The sequence below is a fragment of the Bicyclus anynana genome, chromosome 7 (genome assembly GCF_947172395.1).
Source record: "Bicyclus anynana chromosome 7, ilBicAnyn1.1, whole genome shotgun sequence".
In the NCBI taxonomy this organism is placed as follows: Eukaryota; Metazoa; Arthropoda; class Insecta; order Lepidoptera; family Nymphalidae; genus Bicyclus; species Bicyclus anynana.
The window spans coordinates 13,818,471-13,831,139 of record NC_069089.1 but is presented as its reverse complement, the minus strand read 5'-3'; the positions used below and the strand labels follow the sequence as shown (position 1 = coordinate 13,831,139).

General features: G+C 36.2%; 1 protein-coding gene across 12 annotated transcripts in view; it reads right to left on the bottom strand.

Annotated features, from left to right (window-relative positions):
- LOC112044075 (cAMP-specific 3',5'-cyclic phosphodiesterase) overlaps positions 1-12,669 on the bottom strand; it is a 629,441-nt gene that overhangs the window by 102,474 nt on the left and 514,298 nt on the right. The window lies entirely within an intron of this gene.

Here is a 12,669-nt window from a genome sequence, read left to right as displayed (position 1 = left end):
TGACGAAGACTCGAACCCAGGATCTCGTGAGCCGCAGGCATCTAAGATAATTACTAGACCAGCGAGAAAGTTACATACATTACACAACACAGCCATACAATGCTTTTCAATGATAGGTACATGTGATTCAAGCCTAAATAATGCGATTAACAAAACGAAACGAAATGCTGACGTAGGTAGGTTTCACAATCTTAAGTGAAAATATTTTACGATTGCACAAAATCTTGTTTTTTACACCGTTGATAGGTTCACACGTAATGGATTACCGTGATAATGTGATTTATTTTGATATGACGCGTAGATACACGTCATAATGTATCGAGGTCTTTTCGTGTTCCTGCTCTATATCTTTGAAATAATTTATGACTGGTTTAATGTATAGTGCCACAAACTTATCTGACCCGCTAAAAATTACGAAATTATAGTTCGTTTCATGTAGGATGGCGCGGGTGACAGTTCGTTTCACTCTTGAAAGTTTGCCGCGATTTACGTTAACAATACGTGTTACGAACGTCATACAGGCGACTGTCACCGTACCCATGCTTTCTGAAAAACACTTTACGAGTACAAACTAACGTCGCAGCCCTCGCCATTTTAAAAAATATAAGAATGTTTTTTTAATTAAAACAACAGAGAGAAATAATGATCACTAAAGGCGGAATTATATATTTGTCTTATTACAAAATGTATGATACTATCATCAGTATCAGAACAGAATCGGTATCAATGTATCACATATTACACAACTAGCGAACGCCCGCGACTTCGTCCGCGTGAAACTCGATGTAAACTTTCAACTACCTCTAACCCTACCCCTACCCTACCCTACCCAAAAAGTATAAAAAAAAGTAAAAGTATCCTATGTCCTTCTCCTGGCTCTAAACTACCTCCCTGCCAATTTTCAGCTAAATCGGTTCAGCCGTTCGTGAGTTAATAAGTGGAGTAACTAACACGACTTTCTTTTCTATATATATAGATGTATGATAGCGATTCTGTTGTGATGCGACACGTCAGACAAATATAATCCCGCCTTTAACATAAAAATACAACAGTATTTTCTTTTTAATAACTATATTGTGAAGCAAGTTAAAATGTTTGAAACTTTAAGTTGTGTCGTTTTTCTTGTGACGGTATAAAGTTGTATTTTATATTTGACCGATCACAAAGAACGGATTATTTTTAAGCCTCTTGGAAAGGAAGGAAGTATTTCTATTTGCTTTTATTCACCAACAAGGAACTCAACTGTCTTGAGTGCGACTTAGGTTGGTTTCGTATAGCTCTTAACTCTGTTAAATACGGACGTACTTGTATAGGTCCCTTATTTATATAAGCTCTTAACGACGCAACAAAAATAAACAAGACAACTTCATAAAGATACCTAGAGAAAGAGGGTGTATTTAATGATGAAGCTGTTTCTAGATTCTATTAAACGTGGAACTTGTCTATTATTTTAATTTGCATATTTTATATTGTATCTACATATATAAAATAATAGGATATGATTCTGGAGGAGTTCTGACAAAGAGTTTCATCTATACTAATATTATAAAGCTGAAGAGTTTGTTTGTTTGCTTGAATGCGCTAATCTCAGGAACTACTGGTCCGATTTGAAAAATTATTTCAGTGTTAGATAGACCATTTATCAATATACGAGAACGGGAAACACGCGGGTGAAAACGCGCGGCGTTAACTTGTTTGTGATATAGAGTGTTTGTAACACCCTTTCTAAGATACATTTTGCCAAGTACATATTTTAAATATGACCAATATTACCGTTGTTACCCTTCTATTTGTTAGGTGTCAGTAGAGGGTACACACGACCTTAGTCCTGCGGGAGGGGGTCGAATTCATGAACTTGGTGTAAAGTAGAGTTTCCCAAACTTTTTTGTGTCGTAGACCCCTTGCCATGTTTTTCCGTGTTGGGTAGACCCCTACTTATTTGATATTGATTTTATGTATCCTACAACTTACACATTTTATAAACATATATAAATATAATATTTTTTTACTTCATAATTACTTTTTAAATAATGTATGTGATTTGATATTATAAGATAATATGATGTAAAAAATAGGTACTATCAGTGTATGTGTTATGATCCACTATCGTGGAAACCATTTTCATTTGATGGACCCCCAAACATTTTTTTTCGCTGACATAGAGCCCTTGCAGTTTGTCATAGACCCCTAGGGGTCGATATAGACCACTTTGGGAATCACTGCTGTAAAGTCCGGCCCCTTAAACATGGAAATTTTGAGATAGGACATTTCGGCGCCTTCGTCATCATCAACCCATATTCGGCTCACTGCTGAGCTCGAGTCTCCTCTCAGAATGAGAGGGTTTAGGCCAATAGTCCACCACGCTGGCCCAATGCGAATTGGCAGACTTCACACACGCAGAGAATTAAGATAATTTTCTGGTATGCAGGTTTCCTCACGATGTTTTCCTTCACCGATTGAGACACGTGATATTTAATTTCTTAAAATGCACACAACTGAAAAGTTGGAGGTGCATGCCCCGGACCGGATTCGAACCCACACCCTCCGGAATTGGAGGCAGAGGTCATATTTGCGTTGTCACAGCCAGACCACATTATCCACCACAAAAATGATTTAGTATTTGTATTTCTGCAAGTCACGCAAGTTAACGCAGAATTTTAAGAACTGCAACTGCGATTAGCGTAACTCAGTACAGTCCCGCGAGTGTTAATAAAGAGCCATTACTCATAGACCAGAATGCCATTTCTTTTTATTAGTAACTAGCTGATGCCGCGCGGTTTCACCCGCGTTGTTCCCGTTCCCGGAGGGACACAAGGATAATGTATAGCCTTCCTGGATAAATGGGCTATCTAACGTTGAAAGACTTTATTAAATCGAATTAGTAGTTCAAGCAAACAAACAAACTCTTCAACTTTAGATAGATAGATGGAACTCCTTGTCAGAACTACTCCAGAATCATATCCTATTATTTTATATATGTAAATAAATAAATAAATACTCAAACAATACACATCACTATCTAGCCTCAAAGTAAGCATACAGAGTAGCTTGTCTTATGGGTGCTAAGATAGTTGATATTATAATATTAATATACAATTATATACTACATATAAATACTTATATAATGTATAAATACACACAGACACTGGAAAACACCCATGCTCATCACACAAATATTTTCCAGTTGAGGGGAATCGAAACCACGACCGTTGATGCAGAAAGCAGGGTCACTACCCACTGCGCCACGCGGCCGTCAAAAATGTAGATACAATATAAAATATGCAAATAAAAATAATAGACAAGTTCCACGTTTAATAGAATCTAGTTACAGCTTAATACTGAAAGAATTTTTCAAATCTGATTAGTAGTTCCTGAGATTAGCACGTTCAACCAAACAAACAAACTCTTCAGCTTTATAATATTAGTGAGCAGTTCCTGAGATTAGTGCGTTCAACCAAAACAAACTCTTTAGCTATATAATACTTGTATAGATACTCATAGTTGGCAGTTAAGTGGAAACCATCGCCAATAATAGAGAACACTTCGCAGCTTTACGCCTGTGCACTTGGTGGTACAGTGTCAAGCCTCAATGTGCCTTCAATTTACGATACAAGACCTCTTATACAAGAAAAACAGTATTGTTGTATAACAGCAGAGATTAGTATGGCATGACTAATTATCTGGACATGCTATGGCACCAAAAGCTTTACTACCATTAAATAGTAAAATCACATATTATTCAAAATACACGAGTTATGAGGAAATCGATGCGTTTTAAATCAATTTGAATATTTGGACCTTATTGGGTTTCATAAAAAAATATAGTCACGTACTATTATATCAGAAAATTAGCTGTAAAACAAATAATACTAAGAAACTAATTTCATTGCTAGGTATTAATATTTTGGTAGCATTAGTAAAACAACATAACCTTGTATGAAATTGGAAAATTTCCCATACTCGTTAAATGCCGCTAATCGCGGAACGGTATGAGGTGGCCATAATTCTCAAGTCGACTGTGACGTTTTCATTTCAAGCTTTCGGTAGTTAATCGTCGGTTTTATGGGCGCCTTTATTACCGTCAGTTGTGGTGGGTAATCACCCATAAACAGTGGTGCAATCAACACCACCCTCCAGTTTAGCAATCGTCCAAAGCAACAATCCTTTAGGCAGGTACACCTACTATGCCAATGTGGATTGGGGAACTTAAGGTGATTATGCTAAATTATGAACGACCAGCTTATTCTTTAACGATTTTTTATACAACTCGCGAGTGCGAATTTCGTATTCAGCTCTATCTCTCACTCTGTCTAACACGACTATAGAAAGAGAAAGATAGTGGTGGATTCGAAGCTCGCACTTGAGAATTATACAAAACACCATTTCAGAATAGCTCTCCAGATCAGTTTAATGTGCTCTCCAAGGCACGGGCCAACACCAAACTACCATATGTCAGAGAAATTATACTAAAATTTCTAAGAAGAAAAGATTCTAAATTCGTTCATTTCAAGAAGGCTTAAGGTTATAAGCACTTTTGAAACGTCAGGAGGGCTACTCTGTAACGACGTGTTGTATAACTCTCATGTGTGAGTTTCGATCTCTATCTCTTTCTGTCTAACACGATTCTCGCATGTAAAAGTTTTGATCTCTACCTCGTTCTGTCTAACACGATTCTATAGACAGAGAGCGATAGATACCAGTTCGATGTGACAAATCATCTTTACATTCTGTAGCCTTGCAGGTCTGTCCGTTTGTATAGTGACTAGTGACTCTACCACCGGTTTGGATAACAAGATCTGCTGAGAAAAGTGCTCAGTATTAGATATCATATTGACAGCCTCCGTGGCTCAGTGGTATGCGCAGTGGATTTACAAAACGAAAGTCCTGGTTTCGATCCCCGGCTGGGCTGATTGAGGTTTTCTTAATTGGTCCTGGTCTGACTGGTGAAAGGCTTCGGCCGTGGCTAGTAGTAGCAAAGACGTACCGCTATTTAGCGTTCTGGTACGATGTCGTGTAAAAGCCGAAAGAAGTGTGAATTTTAATCCTCCTCCTAACAAGTTAGCTTCCATCTTTTGATTGCATTATAACTTACCATCAGGCTAACTTGTTAAGTACTTGTACAAAAAATATATATATTCAGTATTTTGTGATCCAATGGATCAACGTGGCAGTCGTTCTATTCACTGTAGGTAATTACACTAAACTCGTGTTGTTCTATCTTAGGAGAATTGAAAATAATTTCTCAAGGTTCTTGAGAGCAATATCTGTCTCGTGCGTGAAATATTCAATATTTATTCATAGACCAAAATATGTTGAAAGAGATACTTGTCGGGGACATTATGCAAATGTTACGGGAGGCCGAAGCTTTGTCGGGGAGACTACCTTTTACCGGGAGTTTGAATTAACACCCTACAGTTTCTTGCTTTTCTCTTGCAGGTTTTATATGTTTTTATTCATCGAAATAAATCGTTAGATGGGCCCTTCCATACTAAAGAACGCACAATTTTATGTCATTACCCAAAGACGAGCACGCACATCTTGACATCAGACTTGATGAGTGATGACGTACTCAATGTGCGAAACCAATGACAATTCTGCGACGCTTTAAGGCCCATCTTACGATCTACGATCGATGTTTTATTTAACTCATGTCCACCATAATGCAAAAAAAGCTTGGTTTCCTTGGGCACATACAGAGAGGAGTTCAATTTTCACTTCCAGAACTTCCAATTGGCAGGGAAAATATTGGACAAAAGAGCACTCGATCGCTATAGACGATAATGGTTGGACGATGTAAGCGAGTGGACTGGGTTTTTCGAAAATAGAGTTTTCATCGAATCGCGACGTTTTGAGGCCCAGTAGTGTGTGGGTGAATGATTTGTATTCAAAATTAGCAGGATGTAGCAGGTATGGCCTAGAGATTAATAATATTTTCAAGGAATATTTGCCATATCTTTTTTATATGACAGTTTCCCTATAATATATAGGAAATAATTAATAAAATATCCTCCAATGTGGGTTATACTGCTCAACAAATATAATAATAAAATTACATTAGTTAGATCACATGTATGCAGTATGTTTCAACGTTGAAACGTTAACGTTGTGAGTGATAGTGGTCACATGATAGCAGTCATGCGGATGTAGGTAGATTGGCGCGTGGCACTGGAGGGTTGCCCAGATCGGCCAGCGGCGCAACGATGAAAACATAACGGCTTTTTAAAACTAATTGGTTTTCATAATAGTCTCCTGAACGAAATAGGGCCACTGCAGCTTTTAGCAGGATGTAATACAGGATTACCTAATGTGCAAACGCTTCTCACACTTTTTTATATATGAAATATGTATATTTTTCATTACAGAAAAATCTTGTATTGCACTCAATCTATGCAGAAGTTTGTAATATGGAAGCAGATACGAGTTCACTTTTATATAAATAGGGCAATAGCAGGTAATAATTAATTTGACTGTAGAACAATCTGGCACTGCAGAATTATGTGATAATGAATAAATTTGTAAGCAAATTCAATTCAAATAGTCACTTTTATATAGATGGGACAATAATAATAATTAATTTGTCTGTCGAAAAATCTGCTTATTTAACCTCAATAAACGTGATAATATTTAAAAGAATTCATTCTAAGATGGACGATGGAAAGGGTGCATATTGTGAGGATGTTCCACAATCCTGCCCTGAGCGCCGGTCGCTTAAACACTCAAAAGCCCTACAAATGGAAAAGCGTTTTCTTTTAGAATTATTAATAGTTATATTTATATAATACACAACATTCTTAAAAATTAGAAATATATATATATAAATGAGTGTACAGTATTTAAGCCTCGAGCTCAGCAGTGAGCCGAATATGGGTTGATAATGATGATGAAGATGATGAAGACAGTATTTAAAAGACAACCTGAACGAGACATGAAAGGGAATTTTTCTCCTGACCGATAGTTTTCCACGTGACTGCGTCTACGCAGGAAGGCGTCTAAGCAGAAGCGTCCATTCCTTACGTCACATCTCACGAGACTGGAAGAATGCCCAGTTTCCTACGGCCTAGTGATGGTACTATAAAAGTATCACGTAAAATTTATCGATGTGACGTTATTGCGAATATTTGTGACGTTGGTAATCATTTTTATTTTGCGAACTATCTACGCGCGTGCAAATGGGAGCTTTAAATTTTATTCAATTTATTATTTTAAGTGCTTCTCTACCTACCAGTGGCGAAGGATGGAATTTATATGAAAGTGAGTCGTCACAAAGAAAAGGAAATTTATACATATTTCATATATTATCTAGACACAGTGATGACGGCCTCCGTGGCGCAGTGACATGGGTTCGATCCCCGGCTGGGCTGAATGAGGTTTTCTTAATTGGTGCAGGTCTGGCTGGTGGGAGGCTTCGGCCGTGGCTAGTTACCACCCTACCGGCAAAGACGTACCGCCAAGCGATTTAGCATTCCGTTACGATGCCGTGTAGAAACCGAAAGGCGATATGGATGTTCATCCTCCTCCTAACAAGTTAGCCCGCTTCCATCTTAGATTGCATTATCACTTACCATCAGGTGAGATTGTAGTCAAGGGCTTAAAGAATATAAAAAAAAAACAGTACAACAGTGACTATGGACGGATTTTTAAAGGTAACCCGGCGGGAATCGGCTTCCACATAATCTTCGCCGCTGTTACCTACCTATTTATTTATCTGGATACTCAGTTATTTTTGGCCTATCAAAATCTAGATTTAAGATTATATTGTCAGATTAGAAATACCTGACTATCTGTTACCGAGACTTATTTCGTCCGATCTGAAATATACAAGTGCTTGTCGGCAAGTTGTCAAATTCTTGGTACACAGTATGGTGTAAAAGAATAAAAAAAAAACACAGTAATTTATAAAAAAAATTGAAGTAGTATCAATGTTTCTTAAAGATCGGCTTTATACAAGTAAAAATTTCTTTCTTTTGGATTTCTTTCTTCAATCCTGAAGCGGTACTTAAGGCGTGTTTGCTTTTACAATTGTATTCTTGAAAATTTCATACCTATCTAAATAATTAATGTCAGCTGGGAAAAACAAGATAATATCTATTTATTTAAAAGCGAAAGCTCATTCATCACGAAATATAGAAAAACACTTGTCATACAAATTAGAAATTTGCCAGGGAGGTAGTATATAGTTACTAATTTATAGTTTTAAGGAAGTTTAAGGGCGGACAAAGGGCGTTGGCGTTAATTATAATAATATGTTAAGTATTCTGATTATTTTGTGTTTGTTTTGCATAGAAATCTGCATAGGAGTTTACCCTCATTCGCACGAGAATTTTTTTAACAGTCGTTAAATATGCGCTGAAATATGTAGTACAAATGCATTCCCATGGTCACACGACAATGTTTTTAAAACGACGCTTTTTTTCGAGCAGTGTTGCATTTTAAATTTTGGGCGTGGGAAGTTGAGCTTCATTTAACTTCATATTATATTTAAACGCTTTTTTAAAGTCCGTTAAATACACTCTTGCGAATGGGGGTTTATTGTACAGATAATATAGTAAGTATCTAAATTTATCACCTAAATTTATCACAACAAAAGTTGCATTCAATAACATACTCATTACTCATATATTTTTGCTGCAAACAAAGAAACTCTGCCCGTAAGGAAATGGCGAATTAACTCAGCGAAAAGTAGGTCGATAGCTCCAATTTCATGAATGCAATACATTTTCTTTATGTCTGACAAAACGCGCGGGGAATAATAAGTAGGTAATAATCCGTTATCCACTTAGTTAAAGTAACAATGCGAAATATAATCTGGAATATCCCGCGAGGTGTTTTAAGGTTTATTTGGGTTAATAACGAATTTAGGTACTTTTTAGGTACATTAGGTAAAACATAACAGTTTTAGATTTTTTTTAATTCAAAATGCGTTTATTTTTAAGTATGCTTCCAAATGAGTACGTAGGTTTTTCTTAATTTACAATTCCTTGTATTACAACGAAAGTACGTACCGTCCTACTTTCGCCGTAATACAGGGCGAATCCCTATTAAACATGAAAAATATTCCTTTACTTTTTCAAATAAATACAAAATTTACCAAAGAGTTGGTACGACAATAGTCTAAACGCTAACGGATAGGCGTAATTATAATTCATAATTCATAATTCTTTATTTGCAATTTGTAATAAATACAGATCTTGGTACAATAAATGTTGGCATACAATTTGCTACAAAATAGCATGCAAATTTAAAAAAAAAACATTTATAACTAAATTACATGGTTTAAAATACACTATAATTATTGAAATTTACTTAATGACAATATTATTCATGTTAAAATTAATAACTATGTAATACACGATTACAACTATATTTGTTATTATGTCCGTTAAATAATAATTATTATAGTATTTATATGTAGTATATAATTGTATATTAATATTATAATATCAACTATCTTAGCACCCATAAGACAAGCTACTCTGTATGCTTACTTTGGGGCTAGATAGTGATGTGTATTGTTTAAGTATATTTATTTATTTATTTATTATGATGAGAGAAGCAGATTTTGTTTTTCCTCCGTTCTTTATCTTTATATTTAAATAGGTGTTTATGTAATTTGACAAATACTAAAACTTCGTAAATGTATAAACATGGACAGGTTAGAACTTTAAATTTATCAAAATATGGCTTGCAGGAATCTGTGGGCTTCAAACGGCATATGGATCGTATACATTTCTTTTGGGCTTTAAATACTCTGTCTCGTTCATGCGAATTACCCCAGAAAATAATTCCATATCGTATAGTTACGTATGCATTATACGCTACAATTACTGCTGACTGGTTAACTACCTTGGACAACATTTTACCTTGGACAATTATAGATTATAGACTATCAATTTCGAATCCAGGTTTTCTTATCGGCGAATCGATGTTTAAATGCATGTTACAGAAGAGCTAATAAGGAATGGCGTCTATTTTGCGCTCGTGGATGTTATTCAACATAAAAAGGTTATTAATCTCTTTGTGGTTTTCCTGTGGTAAGGAGTTTATTTATTTTTTTCTTAGCTAACGTGTAATTAATCCTGACTACTTGAGCCAAATACAGTGCAAAAATGTTTAATAAGTCTTATTAAATATCTTATTTTACAAAAAAAAAAAACAAGTTCGGATGGGTAAGTGTTTGACGATGTCTATAGAGCTGTAAAGACATGTCTACAAGACTACGCTTTTATTTCTACACCACTCTACTACTGTGTGCCTAGTGGGAGTTTTCAATATTTTCATACTGTTACTATCACTTTGACGTAAACGCGAAATTATATGGAATTGAAACAGTTGTGCAGTAGTGCCACTAGATGTTTTAATTCCTTAGAAATTTGCGTTTACGTTACGTGACAGTAACAGTATCAAACTGCCACTAAGCCCTCTGTTCTGATCAGAAAGTAGTTTTTTATAGTCTTTAGCTGTGTATAGATAGCGCGTTCCTGTTTAACGGGTAGTTGGGAAACTGTCTACGCGTACATTGGTTACGCGTACAGCTCCTATACGGATCGCCGCGAACCTGTACGCGAGGTCAATCGATCCAGAACGCTCCGCGAGCCCCAGTCATTCTGTCTATTCATTTTGCCGTCCAAATATAGCGAACTAGCGTACCCGGTCTTGTGCGTACTCTTTGACGCGCGACCTAAAACCGACCAACGGCGGCTCGCGCGGTAGTTACGCGTTCTCTAAGAGTGTACGCGTAGCTACAAGTATGGACATGACGTTCCGCATATGCGTAAACTACGTAACGTAGGGTTGCCAACATTTCTTGAGAAAATTATAGTACTTTTCAGGTTTAGCCATCAACAAATATTTTACGCTTAAAGAAAATATAGTATTTTAAAAAATTTAAACGATAAAACACGTTTGTTTTTCTAAAAACTATATTTATTTACACATAGGTACTGTATTTTTCAAGAATTTTTACCTTGAGTAAATAAGAGTTATTATATGGTTTTTTACGTTTTTCAAGCTAATTTTTTTAATTGTTAATTTTAAGTTCGGAATTCGATATGTTAGACAAGTTCGGATTCGATGATAATGTTCATACAATTTAAAGTTTTAAGTTGTTAAAAATATAGTATTTTTGCGTACTATTTCTTCAACAGTATATAGTACGCAGACCCGAAATATAGTACATAATATAGTATATTATAGTGCGTTTGGCAACCCTAGCGTAAACTAACTACGCGTGCCAGTATACACGCTTTTAACCTTTCGATTTGGTTCCATTAATGCTCTGTCGCATTTTAACGTCTTCCTGTATTTGGTCGTTGTTAGCCACATGGCTACACGTTTTACCATCGAAATCTGTAGCATTATTTTGAAACGATGTTTTTATAACTTGACAGTGTAATTTTCGAAATCTCTCTATCTATAGTAGGTATACGGAATTTTAACAGAGAGAGATTGAGATAAATTCAAAACTCACATTGTCGAGTACTTTCCCTAAACGGTAAAAAAAATAAAAAAGTTTCCACGGTCAAGGAGCCGGACTCAACATAAGCATCTCAAAGGCTTGATTCGCCCCGTTGGAGTATTGTCGGACTCATTCCTAAGGGCGTGTCTAAACATAGCGCGGCAATCGTGACGGGCACGCCGCGCGCGATTTTCGCGCTGCTTTAGGACGGCAGACGCGCACGAATGCCGCGTGTTGTTCTATGCTAATCACTCACCATCCAATAAGTCAACGAGTGCGTGATTGATCGTATCATATACTGTTTCACCTGAAAACCAGCGCCACAGCTCACTACTGTGGCGTCGTGCTGAGGTGGATACCTTTTTTGTCCACGGCCAGATTTTTATATGTTCTGTTTGTTTATTTTATTTGATTACTTGTGTTTAAAAAAATAAACATATATTCTATTCTATTCTATTCTATAAGAGTAGTTTTATTGAATGGAAAGTGGCTGGCACTACACTAGTCCACGCGGCTGTCTCGCGATTGCCGCGCGTCGCGCTATGTTTGGACACGCTTTAATACAGTCATTTGCACGTATTGGGGAGGAACGAACATATTTTGTCATATTATTTAAAAGATATGGCAAATATTAAAAAAAAATACTTATAGCCTATTGTTCCAAAAGTTCTTATCACACAAAACCGAAGTAAACACACAAGTATATAAAAGTCACAGGATTCGTATTTGCGCGGATTTATCTGTTTATTCAGATTACTGAACGGTATTTTTCTACGAGATAAAAAAATCTTGTTGACACGAAATTTTCCGATTGGAATCTGAGATCAGTGAACTAAGAAATAATATTGTGCCATAAGCAGCTGCATTTTCCCTTAACAGTATAAAATCATAATAATAACATCGATCATTATTTTAGTCTAATTATTATCAGATCAATTGAATAAAGAAACCAATCTTCATTTAATTGATCACCGCCGAGATGCAGTGGCGTGCACATGTTTCTTAGGGTAGGCGCTATACGTACAAATTGTAAAGAAAGGAAAATTTCTTCTTCAATCCCAGTTCGTAATGAGTCCTTGGGGTAAGCAGTGCATTTTCGCATCTATGAAATCAACTCCATTGCGTAGCCAAGTGGGACGTCAATTCTATGATCGTAAACGCTTCGAAAATTTAAAAATAAATAGGAATGACATTTGCTATCGACAGGTCACGTG